Source organism: Onychomys torridus, chromosome 9, assembly GCF_903995425.1.
Source record: "Onychomys torridus chromosome 9, mOncTor1.1, whole genome shotgun sequence".
Classification (NCBI taxonomy): Eukaryota; Metazoa; Chordata; class Mammalia; order Rodentia; family Cricetidae; genus Onychomys; species Onychomys torridus.
In genome coordinates, this window is record NC_050451.1 from 99072830 (window position 1) to 99091592 (window position 18763).

Genomic DNA, 18763 nt, shown 5'->3' on the forward strand with positions numbered 1-18763 from the left:
TATCAAGAAGGAAGTTGTCTGTCTTTGGCTATTAGCCTCTGGCAGGAGCAGGTACAGAGCTCTGACTCAATTTCCTACTAAGAACATTCAAACATCCACAGTGATCTCCATAGCTGCCATACCTCCCAGTAAGGGAGTAGAGGATAATAAAGATGGAATATCCTTTTTGGAATGGGTCTAAGGTGATTAAGGCAGTTTAGCTACACCAAGCCCTTTTCCTGGATCAAAACTCTCTCCTAAAAGATGTTCATTAAATCTTCAAGAGACTATTTTAATTCCTAAGAGAAAGCAGTTATTTCAAATCACTTCAAAGTATTCACTCAAGTATACATAAACCAATCCTAAATATAAAGTCAATTTACAAACTAACTCAACTGTGGGAGGCTTATCTCTTTGTGAGAGGCCTACCCCTTTCTAAACAGAAAGAGCAATGGAAACTTTTAGAAAGAAGAAAGAAAAACTCCCCTAATTATGATTATTTTGCTTAAGTTTTCCAGGGCCCACTGAGATCATAAATTATATTTTAAGCTATCATAAAAAGAATTCCAATATATTTGAGGGTAAATGAGTAATAAAAGCAATTCTAGTATGAACATTACTATACACATTTTACAAACTTACATTCAACATTTACACTTTTTATGAACTTACATTCAATATTTAGACAGTTTACATATTTACTAGCATGAATATCACTATATATTTACACTTTTTACAAACTTATATTCAAAAGAAAACTATAGAATTTACAAACTTATCTAGAAGAATCTCTTTTTTAAATATTTTTGTTTTATAATTAATTCAATTTTACATATCAGCCATGGATTCCCCTGTTCCCCTTCCTCCCACCCCCCAGCCTTCCCCCCTAATCAACTCCCCATCCCTACCTTCTCCAAGGCAAGGTCTCCCCTGGGGAGTCAGCCCAGCCTGGTAAATTCAGTTGAGCCAGGTCCAGTCCCTCCTCCCTACACCAAGGCTGAGTAAAGTGTCTCAGCATAGGCCCTAGGTTCCAAAAAGCCAGTTCATGCATCAAGGACAGGTCCCAGTTCCACTACCTGGGGGCCTCCTAAACAGTTCAAGCTAATAAACTGTCTCACTTATCCAGAGGGCCTGGTCCAGTTCCATGAGGGCTCCTCAGCTATTGGTTCACAGTTCATGTGTTTCCACTAGTTTGGCTATTTGTCCCTGTGCTTTTTTCAATCATGGTCTCAATATCTCTTGCTCATATAATCCCTCCGCTCTCTCACCAGTTGGACTCTTGGAGCTCCATCTGGGGTTTGGCTGTCGATCTCTGCATCTGCTTCCATTAGTCACTCGATGAGAGTTCTATCATGACAGTTAGGATGTTTGGCCACCTGATCACCAGAGTAGGTCAGCTCAGGCACTCTCTAGACCATTGCCAGTAGTCTATAATGAGATATATCTGTGGATTTCTGGGGACCTCTCTAGCACTCTGCTTCTTCCTATTCCCATGGGGTCTTCATTTATCATTGTATCTCTCCTTATTCTCCTACTCTCTTCCTTATCCAGCTGGGACCTCCCACTCCCCTAAGCTCTCTTTCCCCTGACCCTAGCCCTCCAGTAATCCACCTGACTCCTAGTTTGCTCATGTAGGTCTCTTCCATTTCTCTGTCATTGGGCAATCTCTGTGTCTGTCTTAGGGTCCTCTTTACTAGGTAGCCTCCCTGGAGTTGTGAGTTGCAGTCTGGTTATCCTTTGCTTTACATCTAGTATCCACTTACAAGTGAGTACATACCATGTTTGTCTTTCTGAGTCTGAGTTTCCTCACTCAGGATGATATTTTTTTAACAGAACTAACACATACAAAATAAACTTTCTAGGGCTACTTCACAACCTTTAACAAACTTCTAGAATAGATTTCCTAATAGAACTCTTAACAAGACAAGAAGTATACAAATTATTTCTAAAGTTCAGAATTCATAGTCAGCTTTGATATCATTGTGAACGTTTTCTTTTGAGTTTGAAGTCAGAGCCTACTTCACCAGTGGCTCTAAGTTTTAACAAGGGAAAAATTTGCTTTTCTTAAATTTTTAAAGCAGTTTTTTAAGATTATCAAAGATATTTCAATGATGTCAATGTCTCTCTCTTATATCTTAAGCACAAATCAAGTTTCTTTCTTTCCCCTAAGTTTTCTTTTTTTTTCCTTTTACACTGAAAGCAATTTCCCAGTGTACAGACTTCTTCCTCTTGCTTTCTTAGAGGTTTCAAAAAGATTTGAGAAGTGCCATTAGCATCTTTATTGCCTCCTGACAATCATCACTTTTTTCTAGTTTTCAGGAAGTAAAGCTAAGCTTTCTAGCAGCACTTGGGAAAAAGCAACATTTTACAAATTACATTTCCCAAACTGCCTTTCTCTATATCATCATTCTGTTATAAACTACATTTCCCAAGCTGCCTTTCAAGCTACATTTCCCAGGTTGCCTTTCTGGGTCCACCACACTACTGTTTCCATTTACACAGTTTGTGTATATTTTGAAAATCAAGAATAAGTGAACTTTTTGCCACAGAATGTTTCTGTTCTTCCTGAGCCATTATTAACATGTGTACTTCCTTCACCTAACATTGTTCCCAAATGGGCTATGTCTTTCTGTCCATGCACACTCACAGAGGTATGTGTGTTCCTCTGACTTACTGGGTCAGTAGAAAAAAAAAATATGAGAGTACTTGAAAATAGATTTAAAGAAAGATTTTTCCCCTGATAGAGAAAGAAAAGAAAGAGCTTTTTCATAAAGACCCTTTGCCTGATAGAAAAAGAAAAGAAAGGGCTTCTGAGTTTGTTTGTTTGTTTTTCTAATACTAGCTTGTAGGGGAAATAGGACTAGCAGAAAGAATGTGTCCTTTTCCAAGATGGTTTTGTTTTGTTTTTGTTTTTTCAAGAGTAAGTACAGGTGATTTTCCCATTTTGATAGATGTTACTTCCAGGTGAGTTAAATATTTGCCCTTATAGAAAGAAATCTGAGCAGGAAAGACTTGAAAAAGTTCCAGGTTTTTAGAGAGAGATGGCTAAATTTTTCACAAGAAAGCTTTCAGTTTTTAAGAGAAAGAGTACTAAAATTTCCCCCAGAACTTTTATTCCTTATTCTTGGCTTCCTGGCCAAGGAAACTAATTTGATGGTACAACATTTTCATACAGTAATAAAGTGAAGAGTTTTATTTCACCCACATCTACCTCTGGCAAAATTCTTTGTCTGTTGCCAAGGACTTAATTTTAAGCTCTTCACGGGCCAAAAGCTTCCACAGGAATTTTTTACTGCCCATTTTTCTCATCTTTAATAGATTTTTAACTGATTCTTCCCCAGAAGTTTGTGTTCATAGTTCCATAGTTGGAAAATCTATATATAGATATAGTTCCTCTGTCTTGTTGCTTATCTTGTCCTAGTTTTTTTCTAATACTATACTACTATATTCTACCTTATTTTTTCTTTTTCTAATTGTAATTTTTATTTTATAATTTAATTTAATTTTACATGTTTTTCTACACTATATTTCTACATTCTACCTCCTATTTTTTCTTCATACCATAAGTTTTTTCTACATTATATTCTTACATTCTACCTTATATTTTTCCTTAATTTTTATAGACATAAACTGAGAAAGGAAAAAGAAAGAAACCTAGATAGAGAGAAATATATGCAGCAGCCTCACTTTTCAGTTTAATCATTCAGCTGCCTAATCTTTACTCCTGAGAATAAAATACCATCACCTTTATTTTTAATTCCTTATTAGGCATACCCCCTACATCCATGATGCATCCTCTCTCCTTTTGGCAAGTCCCCTGTCCCTTTGGGGGCATCATTTTTGGGAGCTCAGCTGGGGGACTTGCTCCCATTCTTTACAACAGGGTACCCTTTAGGAGGGAGGGATAAGAGATTTAGATAGAAGGACAGAGGGGAGAGGAACAGAAAGAAACACAGGATAGCTTCGGGAGGGCCTGCATCCTTATCTACCAGCCCCCTCTTGTCTCTTCTAAAGTGCTGTTTAAAGGAATGCCAAAGGGTGGATCAAAAGACTTCCCCCTAGCACAGCCAACTGCAGGCTCTTCCAATAACCTAGTAACCATGCCCATGGTCCATCCATCACAGCACAGACTATAAATGAGAGGAGAGTGTCAATGATCTCTATGCTAGACTAAGGATATACTGGCTACTAACCTATTCTAGGAGATGCTAAGTAATTGTCCTCAGTTACAGACCAATTTCTGAATGTATCAGGCTCTAGAAGATAGCCCCAAACTCAGTGTATACTCAGTTGATCACAAAACAAATTAAATAAATGTGAACTTAAGAAAGAAAATTGTAGAAAATAGGGAGGATGACATGGTTCTTAGGGGGATGGGAAGGAATAGGAGATAAGAAATGTAACTATATTTTATGTATATTTGTGAAAATAAAAAATCCATTTAATAAGGATATTAAATATTTATTGTATATGCCTTTTACTTAAAATAAACCACAGGGAGCACTGCTAATTTTTTTGACAATGTTTCAGATTCTTCAATTTTGCCTGTTGTTCTGAACTGATATTTGTCAACAGAGAACCTTCTATTTTGGCCACTAGTGGGTCATCTTTCAACGTATCTCTGAGGCTTAAGGTGATGCATGTATGCCTTATAGATATTACAACATAAAAACAAGGAACAGTGGAAATTAAGAATGCTCTGCAACCAGAGATTTTTCTCTAGTCAAAATTTCCTCAGTCACAGTTTGTAATTACTTTGGACATGCCACTTTGAACAAGACAAACTTCAGAGAACTATAGAAAACCCCATTTAACATGCATCTCTTCACACTGAAGGTAGAAAAAAGAGCATATTCCCAGTTATTCAATAAAAATGCCATGAATGGTCCAAAAATCTCTTGATATTAATCCTTATAAAGGTGGGCATATGATTGTTACACACACACACACACACACACACACACACATATATATATATATATATATATATATATGCACACACACATATATATATATATATATATGTGTGTATGTATGCCTCAAAATTAGTGAAAATAGAAGTTCTATATGTGTAGTTTATGCAACTATTTTCTGTGTGAAATGCCGGGTATGGCATATAATATGGCTGATGTGCTGCCAGCAAAAATTGGATAAAAGGGGACCCAAGATTGTGGACCATCAACCCTCCGTGTGTTACCCTCCGGATCTTCTGCTTAGTATACCTCTAGAGGGCCAAGGCAGAAATTCCTATGTGTCCCAAGGTCATGCTTTATGGCGTGAATATGTCATGCCCTCCTCCATATAAATATTCCTTGTAATACTAGTTTTTTTCTTCTATCTGATTTTCATGTTCTATGTTCCTAGATCAATGGTGATTTCTGTGATACAGGAAAGGAGTGAAGTAAATTTCACCGGAAATTATACATAGATGATCACCCAGGCTGTGGTTAAGGCAGTTACATATTTCATGGAAAAGAACCTGCACCTTGGGGAAGCTTTACAGGCTTGGATAAACTGTACTGAATGTGTGGTCAACTATAGCACATGGTACAATGTGTATCAACATACTGGACTTAAATCGGCCATGATGAATAATTCAGTTTCTAAGGATATTCCAAGGACATTGTGTAAAACTTGAGACCCTAAGGTATATTGGCTGAAGACTGTGGATGGAGTAACATATAGATGGGATGACAAACTAGAAGTGTGGGAACCTAGAACAGGAGGAAAATAGTGGCCTCCACCAAGAAAGGGAGATGGCAACTTTAATTCAGATATTTTTTTATTCCTCCTGAAGGAGTGTGGAGATAATGTGACAATTGATGGAGTGATTGCTACAATTTTATTGGGTTCCTAGATAAAAAGAGCTGCCAAAAAAGATGAGCTTCCTTTCATGGAAACTCTGAAAATTAGATTAGGTCTTCCTTGCAATTGTTAGATATAGAATGAAATAAGATGCTGACTTGCAGGAACAAATTTCTTGTCCGAGGTCTTTGTAGCTCACCAGTCATGGGGCTTAGTGTTTGCAGAGGGCTGAGTAGGAATTTAGGCGGCTACAGGGGTCTTGAAGTAGGAGCAGGCTGTGTGAGAAGGAAATGATTGTCTGGTACATTGACTGACCACTGTTCTTATTTATTTATTTATTTTTTAAAATTGCATGCTGATAGCCTCTGGGTCAAGTGCTGAGAAGATTGTATAATCATTAATAATAAAAATAGATTATGCTTGCTTTGGTGTTAAGTCTGGGATAGTTGCTATGTTTAGTTAAGATGATGAAGAATATATTGGTGATTTTTTTAAGAATAACCCTTGTAATCATGAAAACATTTTGTATTGGGTGATTTCCCCTTTTCTTTATGTTCCCCTTTACTTATGATAATAAAAGACTGAGGTCACCAGGGCAAAAAGAGAACATTTTATTTTCATTTCTTTTGTTTCTTTACTGTTTGGATTAGTATGAGAAGCTGCTTCTTAGGAACTACCTCTCTCCACATCTACTATTGCAATATTAGATCTCCTCAGATTCTCCCAAGAGATGAAATTGTACAATTATGAAATTTGTCACAAGTAGATCAAGCAATGGTGGTTGTACAGAAAACAGAAATGGCATCCAGTTTTCAGATTATGGTGATAAGATATAGAATAAGAATACTAGCAGCATTCATGTTTAGGGGATTGATCAGTAACAGAGAGCCAACAAGGACTGTGGACCTTAATTCATGGAGTTCTGATTTCTAACCTAGCAGGTGATTGAAAATTTCCAACAATACACCACTGGTAGAAATTTCAAAATAAGATAGGGTGTTGTGTAAGAATTGTGTAAGCAAAAGGCTATGAGAACCAAGAACTTGAAGAATGAAAACATTTTTTAGAAAAGATTGAAAAGCAGTCAAGAAGGGTAAAAGAATGAAGTGGCCAATATTTAATTGTACGTTGCAATAATGCAGCTTGTTGGCAAACACATAAAGAGTAACCAAAGATATAATAATGTATTTATTTAGGAGTATAAAAACAGATTATATAAATTAGGACATGAAAATAAAGATTTTATTTCTTTATACTTAATGCCTCATTCCAATGTTCATGCTTTAAAATAACAGAATAGCCTATAATAGAGAATAATAAATTTCTCTTTAATGAAACAGAAGAAATGCTTTTAGGAATGTAACTTTTTCTGCTGTAGCAGCTAAAGCTGTAATTGCCTTGGAGAAAATTGTGATTCTCTGGCACATTTAAGAAGTTTTCACTTACAAATGTGGAATAAAACAGAATATGAAGATAAACTTTTTTGTTTCAGTTTTGTCATGAGTTTCCACAAAACATTAAATTTTAGTTGGAGAAAATTTAATAAATATAGGAATAATAGGAGCAAAATAGTGTCGAGTTCTCCTTTTACCATTTCTTTTGAAAATAGAGAAAGTAGGCAATTATTCTTGTGAAGTCTGCTTACAAATCCATGTCATACTTTTCTAAATATACTTGAATAATAGAAATTGTTGGAAGATGAATATTTCCTCCTTCTTGAAAATTAGATATCAGTATGTTGAAGTCATTGTTTGATGTATTTTCAGAATCGCAGTGTTCTGATTCTAAACAACCTAGTTTAGCTCTTACAAATGCAAGAGCATGCTCCATATTAATCCTTTCTGCTTAGCCTCTCAGCAGGATGAATTTAAAGTCCTCTCAATGGCCCCAAGCAATATTTAAAAAAAGAAGCACAGAAAAATCCTAATAGATCATCTGGATCTTTATGATGCCAGAAACACCATTGCTAAATACAGCCCTTCACTGCTTTAGTTCAGACTCCACTTCCAGAGAAATAGAGCTTAAATCTCAGGGAAAGATAGTAATCAGGAGAATATTTATAGTTATGAAATATAGTTCAAAAGTAATTGGCTCCTTATGGTACTGAATATGAGCTGGTCATTGCAAATACTCCAAGGAGACTGAATTGTATCACAACTGTTAAATTTTACAAAATGAAAATTGAACCTGTTTAGGTGTCAATAATTAAGATATGAGGTGTCTACAAAATATTGTACTACATACTTACTTCAGTGTTCAAACTGAAGATAAAATATGTAGTAATTAATTAAAATTGTAGTCATTTTTAGATTGTAGTACTAGAATGGCATTTTACATATGATTCTATAATGTTTCTTAGAGATATAGAAAAAATTATTTTGACCTAAAATGATACATCTCTTAGTTTACAAATTATGGAAAAATAATATTATCAAAATACATTTGTAGTATATATGACATTGTTCATCTTGAGAAAGTTGTGACAAATCTGAAGATATAGTAAAAATTTTTATGACTGTGTTTAAAAGGCTCAAATTATCTGAAATTTTTCATATATAAACTTCCCTGTATTTTATCAGAAAATTATTGAAAATTGAAATCAACTTCTAGTGGCCTGTGTACTGTAGTAACATGAGATAGTTACAGACTACCATGAACATCAGCGCAAATAAGGATCCTATATTGAGGCTGGTGTCTGAGATGATGCTCCTGCCACAATGAACTCTTGACTATATAACATCTCAGGGGAGGGAGGTTTTAAAGACCAAACTCACAACTACAGAAGACCAGGTGAAGCCTGAGCACTTTCCCTACCAAGGGTCACTTCCCAGGAAGAATGGAGGAACCCTTGGTCTCCTAAACTTCTCAGTGGCAGATTACTCAGAAAAGGGTAGAAAACTGTCACTTCTGTCTGTCACACAGGCTGATATTCTGGAGGGGAGGAGGGATAGGCTCAGGACAGCTGATCTCTCTTAGCCCATTAGTGTGAGGTGTGGATAGGTTTTGTACTAGAAAGAAAAGTCCTGATGACTTTTCTTTACTTCACATATTCACAACCCATAAATGTACGCATGAGATTACTGGATTTGTTTCAGGAGAAATGGACTTCTTTCTTTTGATGGGAAACTTGTTTAAATGCATAAAAATTTCAGGTAAATTACCATGTATTTGTCATTCAATATTGTATTAAAAATCAAGTGTTACATTTAATGAAGAGAGGAGAAAAGTCTTAATTATTCCTCTAAAAGACTTGAAGTTGTTTTCAAGAATGAGATTATGTATAGGATGTTTTGTATTTAAAGGAGAGCAGTGAAGTGTAAGAAAGCTCAACATAAAAAATAGAAAGAAGACAGGATGCATAAGGCATTCCAAGTTTAATTTAGCATATTAAAATTTGGGCATTCCATTGAAATTGATGGCTGAGAGTTTGACTCATATATCTTGTCACTTCTTGGTACAATCATTTAATAGCTCTGTGATCTTACACAGTCAGCACAATAAAAAGCACACATTAACAAAAAAAAATTACTCACATTACTAAGAGTGACTTTGGGAACAGTATTTATCAATATTATATAAAATCAGTTTATTGTTCACATTGCCACTTACTACACATTCAAAGTCTGTGTATTTTTCTGTATGTAATTTTTGTCTTATTCTGTATGTGATAGAATAGCCATATTTTGTATTGTCCTACCCATTAAAGACAAAGTAAAATCTGTATTGGTGAAATTATTAAGGCCACTCCACATAGTTAAAAGGGAGGTTCATTTTGTGGGGTAACTTAAAATGAAGGGATAGGTTGTAGGTTCTGGCAAATGTATGGCGCAGTCCGGCGGTGTTCTCTGGAGAACTCTGCTCACTCTACCTCCTGCATCCAGCGTCCCAGAACCAAGAGAGCCTTTCTTCTCAATCCTGGGTCTTCTGCTTCCTCCCTCAGCCCGGCCTTGTAGGCGTGACCATTACTGAAGCCTTAATGGTGGTTGGAACTTCCAGGCCAATGCTGGGATGGCTACCCACCACAAATCTGTTTAGTGGATATATGAGAATATAAAAATAAACACCAATTTAGGAAGATTTAAAATAACATGAAATTAATTTTAAGTTACAGATTTTTTTTCAGTGTTTTCACATCCGCAACACTACAAATGTGAAGCAGAGGCAGCGTCTGAGAATTACAGCTGGGAGGAAGTACTAGGTAAACTTCCTATGCTGAAGAAGACAGAAACCGAACTTCTGAAGACCACAGAGTACATAAGGTACATGGAGTCCCAAAGGAACATCAGAACCAAAGCCAAAAATAAAGCTTTCTTCCAGTTTGGCTGTGCTTAGTCCCAGGACATTGAAACAGAACACCCTTGCTCTCGATTCCTTCTGTTCTTTCAACACTTAGCCACAAATGTTAGTGGAATCATTAAAGAAGCCAGAGACATAGATGTGAAAATTTAAGTTGTCTCTATAGTGAAACCAAAGATAAAGCTCCCAGGAATAAGGAGGTATCAACATAATGATAAAGAAGTAAGTTTGTGGAGGAGTGTCTAGTTATGATATCTGTTAACTCCTGGGTTAACTGTTGAATTATTCATTGTAGTAAATTAACAACAATTAAATTGATTCTGTGAGATATGGTCACAATGATCACATATAAAACTAAAACAAACATATTGAAAGAATGCACTCAACTATGTAGATAGTTCAATCGAAATTAGGATAAATGTTCAGTATTTTTGATGATACAGTGATAGACATTACCTGTCGGGAAGACATGCAGAGAAAAAGTAAAATAAAACAAAAATCAGGTACCTATTTTCAATTTTAAGATGTTAAATTGTTAGTTAACAGTTTCAAGAAGAACAAATGATCCAGGTGGTGATAGTTACAGTTTTAATCCCAGTGCTCAGGAGCCAGAGGCAGGTATATTTCTGTGAGTTCAATGCCAGCCTGGTTTACAAAGAGAGTTCCAGGACAGCCAGGGCTTCACAGAATAACCCTGACATGAAAAACAAATAAAAACAAAACTAAAAAAAAACAAAATAATACAGTGAAGAAGGAGGAGCAGAGGGAGAGGGAGAGGGAGAAGAAGAAGAAGAAGAAGAAGAAGAAGAAGAAGAAGAAGAAGAAGAAGAAGAAGAAGAAGAAATGAAGGAACAAACCTTTTTATACAGGCTTAGTGTCTTCAAAATAGGAGTATTTCCTCATCCTCATCATTTGGTCATTCAAGTATTTCTTTATGTTAATAACCTGTGTAATTATTATTAACCCCAAGCTCACTGACTTGAATTAAGTTATTGTGCTTCTTACAGTATGTACAGGTCTTCCTATACTCAATTAGTATCATGGAGGATGCATCACATGCTAGAGAATCACAAGCCACATCGTTTTGTACTGTTTTATTTTGTTGAACCTGGCTTTCAAAGTAGAAGCACTGTACAAACATCTCCACCTCTCCCTGACTAATGTGCCAAGGGATCTATGCCTACAAAACAGACATCATCCTTAAGAGGTGCTGTTTGCTTGCAATGTTAAGAAGCTATTAAGTACACAGGTGGCCATTCTCTTTATTTCCGTTAGACATTTCCATATTATTACCTGAACTTGGATGAACAAATTTATTCTGTCTATGGAGAACAAGTGCTTGATTTATTTCTATTTCTGCAGAGACACCTATTCAGATGATTTTGTTAGTCATTCACTTTAAATCTTCCAGGGCTACCACAGTGGACATAATTATGTAAATTTTTTATGACTGTAGTCTATTCACACAGATAAAAGCCATTTCCTCCCAATTTCTCACATATACTTGGCAGTAGGGGATAATGTGTTTTGTGGTGTCAAAAGCCACCTCCACATTTGCAATTATGACCAATGGGCTAATAAAATAATGGAAAATAGACTAGCAAGAGAATGTTATCAAAGTATAAACCATAGTAAAATCAAAATTCCAGTAACTATCTGTAAGACAAATTTCTAGATGGTCTTATTTAAAAAAAAAAAAAAAAAAACCTCAGAGCCAGATATGATATTGAGGTGTAAGCTGAAAGATCAGAGAAGCAGAAAGAAGACAGCCACGTTCTTACTGTTAGGAAATTCTCAGTCCAAGAAAGAGCTACTTCCTCTATACCTACACATATATACCTTTCTGTGTCCTCAATTTTACTTCCTCTCTCCACCCAGCTACATCACTTACTTTTTCTGCCCAGCCTTATCACTTCCTGTCTGTCTATATAGACCTCCAGACTTCTATGGTTAACTAGTGCTGGGATTAAAGTCATGTGCCACCATGGCTCTGTTCCCAGTGTGGCCTTAAACTTGGATGAATCCCTGCCTCCCAAAAGCTAAGATTAAAGGCATGTGCTACTATTATCTGACCTCGATGTTTAATATAGTGGCTGGCTTTTACCTCTGATCCCTCCTAGATAAGCTTTATTGGGGTGCACAAATAAAATATCACCACAACTATCTGTTAAAATATGGTATTTTTCTGTTTCTTTAGACCTTAACTACAAGGATGGTCTCCTATTTTTCTTTGTTATGGTGTATGATCATCATTATTTGTCTGGAAACAATCTATAATTATTAATTACTATGTGTTTCATGAAATGTCTTCTTATATATTCATATTAGTGCTACAGTTGTCCATAAATCTTTCAGGTTTAGGATCATGTTGCATTTGTTTTAAATTTTCTCTTTTTTATATATTTTTTAATTTCTTATATTTGTGTTTTAATTGAACTCATCAGCCATGGGTTCCCCTGTCCTCCCCACTCTCGTCTCTGCCCCCACCTTATCCCCAGCCCCTCCCCTCCATTCTCATCTCCTCCAGGGCCAAGACTCCCCTGGGGATTCATTTAAACCTGGTGGACTCAGTACAGGCCCTCTGGATAAGTGAGAAAATTGAATAGCTTGAACTGTTTGGGAGGCATCCAGGCAGTGGGACCCAGACTTGTCCTTAGTGCATGAGCTGGCTGTTTGGAAACTTCAGCTTACACAGGGAAACTTTGCTCAGCCTGGAAGGAGGGGACTGGAGCTGCCTGTACTGAATCCACATTGCATTTTTGAAAAATTGAAATGACTGCTTTCCATGGCATTAATTATCCTATGAAAGGATGCTGAGAAGTATGTAAATATATGCACAGAGGAGAATGATCATAAAGTTACAGGACATTGGAACTGTCATTCAAACTCAAATTAATAATATTATTGAAGTATTTTGTTCATACAGCATACTGTTCTTTGAAATTGTGACTACATTACATAGTTTACAGGACAAAACCTTATTGTGTATTTTATGAGATATTCACTGTCTAACACAATAACTAGAGAAAATTTAAAACTGAGTATTTCAAAGGGGTAGAAAAAACTGAGTATTTCATGGATACAAGTTAATATTTACATTAACCTATAAAATTTCTTGTTATAAATATCTGATAGACATTAAAATAAAACAATGTGAAAGATTGTTTTTTAAAAGAGTAATAAACATGAATGATGATGCATATATTAAATGCACTGTAACATAAGTGAAAGTGCATGCATTTTAAAGAAAATGCTAAAGACATTCTCATGTATTAAGAACATTTTGTGGTGACTTTTTTTTTTTTTCTGTCTCATCTGCAGCTCCATAACAGTCATTTAGCACGGATGTGTAACTCCCTGGGAAACAAGACAGCAAATGAAAATTTCATTTTAATATTGCACAGGAGTAGCCAAAATTAGATTGCTAATTATAGACTCTCTAATTAGAAGTACGGCATCCCCATGCATAAAGCATGTTTTATAAAAATGTCAATGCATATTGTCATTTAGAGATGAGCTTAGGTAGAATATGATTCTCGGTACAGATTTCAAATTTCTCTAATGTCACATAGAAATGTTAGGTAAAATATTAGAAAGTGTTATTTGGCTTTAGCTCTTTTACTGTTTACTAGAAGAAGCATGGTACTTGCTCTATGCATATTGAAAAGCCTTATCCCTTGGTGGAAATCATTTAAATCCCTGAATAAAAGTACATTTCAATTCTGGGTTTTATAATTAGCTTTGCATTATATACACATTTTCAGTAATCAAATCCTAACTTGTGGTACCAAACATCAATTTGTTTAGAAAGCATTGTTTATAGTGGATATATCCCTTGGGCAATGCACAACTTGAGCAACATACTCAAAGAGGCATGAGTAGCCTGTAGGGAAATTTAAGGCTTTATTGTTCTTATATCTATGGCATTATTATACCACGATTTTTACAGTACTGAGTTATAATTTATGTTACTTCTGTCTGTTAAAAGCCTTAATTGAGAATGAACTCTTGGGATAATGTTTAACTTATTTTAGATTTATATTAAAACGGAAAGCTAAAACTGAAAGTCTTTTGGTAATATTTTTACCCCACTATATTAACAATTAGCCTAAATCTATGTGCTACTTGGAGAAATGCATATTCAGTATATGTCCCATTTACCTAATTTGAAAAATAAATGAGTAAAAATAATGCACACAGTCATTCACAGGAAATGGTTATCTCAATTCCTTTTTTAAGGAAACCACTTATTAGAAGACAATGAGAAAAAGAACTAACTGCAAACCAAAATGTAAAATGTAGCTTCAGGAAGAGCTGCATCTGTACTTACCAGAAGAGAGGTGGCTGGATTCATTCCATTCTTTTTTAATATTGACAATCACTGAAAAAATAAAATAAAATAAAATAAACCTCCAAATAAACAAAGAGAATCAGTTTTATCCAGTTTAGTTTGTCTACAAAAATATTTCAATTACCTTCAATATGGTGTGGAAAACCATCGATCATAAAAATAATATCACTATGTATGTATGTATAAAGGAAATGTATTTTTACTAAGATGTATTTCTCTTACTGGAATTTGTACCAAAATTATGTTACAGCATACATAGATTTCTTTGAGTTAAAAAGGACATTGAGGTTAATTATTTGAGAACCTAACTCTGTTTTTATTCTTATAATTATTGCTATTTAGTTGCAAATTATTATTCCTAACACAATATGTTGTAAGATGAAATGTTTCCCAATTTTGTTTCAAATGATACAAAAAATGTATTGAAGAATCATATTAGTATAGATAATAAAACTTATGGCTAAATGAACTAATGGTGAAATCTGATATTGCAGTTTCAATAATATCACCATGAATGTATTGGCAATTTCTTTGTTTTAAGTCATAGATATTTTAGAATATATTATGACGGTGTTTATGGCTTAAAACAGATTTGATTAACAAGTTTCTCAATTACTTTAAATATTTGACAAAATATCTAATATTACACAATATGAATAATACTTTTACTTATTTTATGTTTATTGAAAATAGATTTTAAATATAATATATTTTTACTATGAATTCTCCTTCACCAACTCCTACTTGATACTCCATTTCCTTACAATCAAAACACACACACTATCTTTTCCTCTCTGTTACAAAACAAATATTCATATAAAAAATAATAGAAACTAACAAACCTGAGAAAGAGTCAAAGAAAAAGTTCAAGAACCACAGTTACAAACATTTGCACATGCAAAAATTCCAACTAAAATACAACACTGGAAGCAATAGCCAATACACAAACGACCCAGAGGGTAAAAAGTAAAAATAAAGTTGCAACAAACTGTTATGAAAATGGCCTTCAGACCATATTCTTTGGCCAATTAGTGCTGAGAATAGGACTCTTTTGAGAAAACTAATTTCTCAGAGTGAGTGGTTATCACTTTATGAAATTTGGGCGTAGAGATGGAGGCTTATGTCTACTTCCCATCTCAGCCCTTGGGACCCGTTTGTTCCAGGCACGCATAGGCACTGTGCATTCTGCTACAGATTCTAAGTTCATATATACATCAATTCTAATGTATTTAGAAGGCCTCCATTTCCTCTATTTCTTACCATTTTTCTATCTCCTTTTTCACAGAGTTCTCTGAACTCTGACAGTAGGTATTCAATGGAGACATCCCCACTGGGTACTGAGCATTCCAAGGTCTCTCACTTTCTGCAAACAGTCCAGCTGTGGGTCTCTGTACATGTTCATATATGCTAGCGGAGGAAGCCTCTTTGATGGTGGCTGAGAAGGCACTGATCTAGGAGTCTAGCAGAACATCGTTAGGAGTCACTTTGCGGCAATGTCCATTAAACAGAACAGAAGTGTGTGGTTTGCCCTTAGGTCCCTGGCCTCTCTTCTCACATTCTTGATCATCCCAGCTGTATCAGTGATGGGCTCTACAATTGTGGATTGGACTTTAAATCCAGTGAGATGTTTGTTGGTGATTCCTGCAAGCTTTTGTTACTGTTGATCTAGTGCCTCTTGCAGGCAGTTTACACTTGCAGATAGCAGGGTTTGTAGCTGGGTCTCTGCTCACCTTTCTCCTTTGGTAGCCTGCAGAGTAGAGTGCCTTACAGTCCCCTGAACACTAGCCAATAGGGAACAAGGCTCTAGATAGGTACGGGCTCAACTTCCCATGTTCATTGAGTTCTGTAGGTGTCAATTTCAGCAATAGGGTCTTGCTATCAGCTTTTGAAGAGCAACCATTAATGTTGCCAAAAGCCTGAGTCATTTGGGGTTTTCCATCAGGCTCCCTTGCCCAACAAGTTGACTAAAAGTAACCCACCCCTATTCTCACTACTGGGAGCTTCTTTGGGTGATAGATTTCATGTTGGGCTACATCTCTATTATTTTGTGATCCCATTTATATCACCTGCATATAAGTAGATATTTAGAAAGCTTCAACTGGGTTATGTTTCCATAAGATTCCTCAAATGGTACTCAGTTTTAGTTTGCCCTCTCTGTATTCTCTCCCTCAGCCTGTCTTATCCCCTTTTCTCTGTTTGAACCTCTGATTCCAGGATCTCACATTGCCTGTCTATCCATAACAGCTATTCTATTTCCGCTTCCTAGAGTGATCATAACCTCCCCCAGACCTTTATTCTTTATCTAGATTCTGTGGTTATTTTGATTGTACCCTGCTTATCTAACACTTAACAGGTAGCAATCTGACATTTATTTTTTAAGTAGAACTAATGTGTTCCAACATTATATGGAGTTATAGTATATCTTTTATAAGAAAAGAAATTTAAAATAATTTGAAACCAACATAAAGAATGCATACACTGAGGGTTTTTATAAAGAGTGCATTTTTTTAAAATGTGAGAAATAATTTCAGATAGTTTAAAAATTAAATTCCTTTCCAGGGTGTTTGGTCTTACACAGTTGCCATCCCAACTGTTAACACTATTAGCTATTAACTGTAGAGGGCTTATCAGCTACTGACTTCTTTACATTCTCAAAGGATAATAAGATTTGAATTCTTAAGCTTGATAGATGCCAAATGTCAGTATTAGGAAATTATAAAATATCTTAGTTTATTTACTTTAGAATTACCTGTTAAGCAACTATGAAGGTTTAGTTATCATTGACTCAAATTTAATAGGTATGTACATCAGTTTTAGTTAACATAGCTATAAGAATTAAACAGTCAGTTTCATTTTGCATTGAAAGTTCAGATACACACTAATGTGAAGAAGAATGAAAGCTATGGAATTATGATATCTGACAAAAGGTATGTTAGATAAAAACAGAGAAAGATTATTTATCTCATTTTATGTTATATGAATAAATATAATTTCTAAAGTAAATGATGTGAATATATGAGCATACTTAAAGATGATCATATTTGAGAATTTATTTCCATCTCATATATTAAGGCCTAAAATTACTCCATTTAAAAAATATAGTATAAATTATATATTTCTTCAGTGCATAGTAAAGAAAATTTGAGTTACACACAGAATAATTTAAGGATTTTGAATTTTTGAGAATACTTCACCATATGATAACACTGTATATAAACTTCAAGGAAGATTCTGTCTTGAGAAATTCTTGAAGATAAAATTAAAGTGCATTAATAGAAAGAAAGAGATTATAGTATATAACAGTGGTTAGTGCTGAACCCACAACTTATTAAAATACAGAGAATGATAACTGAGTGCACTGCCACAGATATCATATTCAATCATGACCCCAACGGCCCAGAAATCATTATGAGAAAGTATGAGAAATGATTGTAAAAGCCAGAGAGCAGAGAGGACAAGATATAAAATTGTCCTCTACACATGACAGGAATTCATGATTCGTGGACGTACAGGAGGTGTGATTGCCTGAACAAGACCTGTAAAAGATCATTCCAGTCAACATTCTAGGGTATAAGGAGGTATGGACTTCCTGGCTTCCCGCTGACTGGGGAGCTATTGAGAGTTAATAGCTTCTAGGGGAAGGAGAGACCATTTTCTTTAAGAGTGTGCTGCCACATCTATTGACCATGCTCCAGTGGATAGCCCACCCCTAGGATTATATGGGCAGCTAACATTGGATTCAGTGGATTACTAAACAGAATAAAGGGTACACAAAGTTGCTGTGGATATCGCTCTGTGTAAATAAAATTCTGATTGGCCAGTGGCCAGGCAGGAAGTATAGGTGGGACAAGAGAGAAGAGAATTCTGGGAAGTAGAAGGGTGGGGAGACACCGCCAGCCGCCACCATGAAAAGCAACATGTAAAGACACCGGTAAGCCACAAGCCATGTGGCAAAGTATAGACTAACAGAAATGGGTTAATTTAAGATAGAAAAAGTAGATAACAAGAAGCCTGCCACAGCCATACAGTTTCTAAACAATGTAAGTTTCTGTGTGCTTTCTTGGTTGGGTCTGAGCAACTGTGGGACTGGCAGGTGAGAGAGATTTGTCCTGATTGGCCCAGGCAGGAAAACTCTAACTACTAATGGCGCCCAATGTGGGGCGCCAGATATTGGTGAAATTATTAAGGCCACTCCACGTAGTTAAAAGGGAGGTTTATTTTGTGGGGTAACTTACAAATGTAGGGGTAGGTTGCAGGGTCTGGCAAAGGTATAGGGCAGTCCAGCGGTGTTCTCTGGAGAACTCTGCTTGGTCTACCATCACGCCGCACATA

General features: G+C 35.6%; 1 long non-coding RNA gene across 1 annotated transcript; it reads right to left on the reverse strand.

Moving 5' to 3' along the window:
- Positions 1-9782: 9782 nt before the first annotated feature.
- Positions 9783-17376, reverse strand: LOC118591526. Its single transcript, XR_004945939.1, has 3 exons — positions 15692-17376; positions 14411-14461; positions 9783-9811 (listed from the first exon to the last, which is right to left on the reverse strand). It is a non-coding gene; the product is annotated as an uncharacterized LOC118591526 (long non-coding RNA).
- Between the last annotated feature and the right edge of the window lie 1387 nt (positions 17377-18763).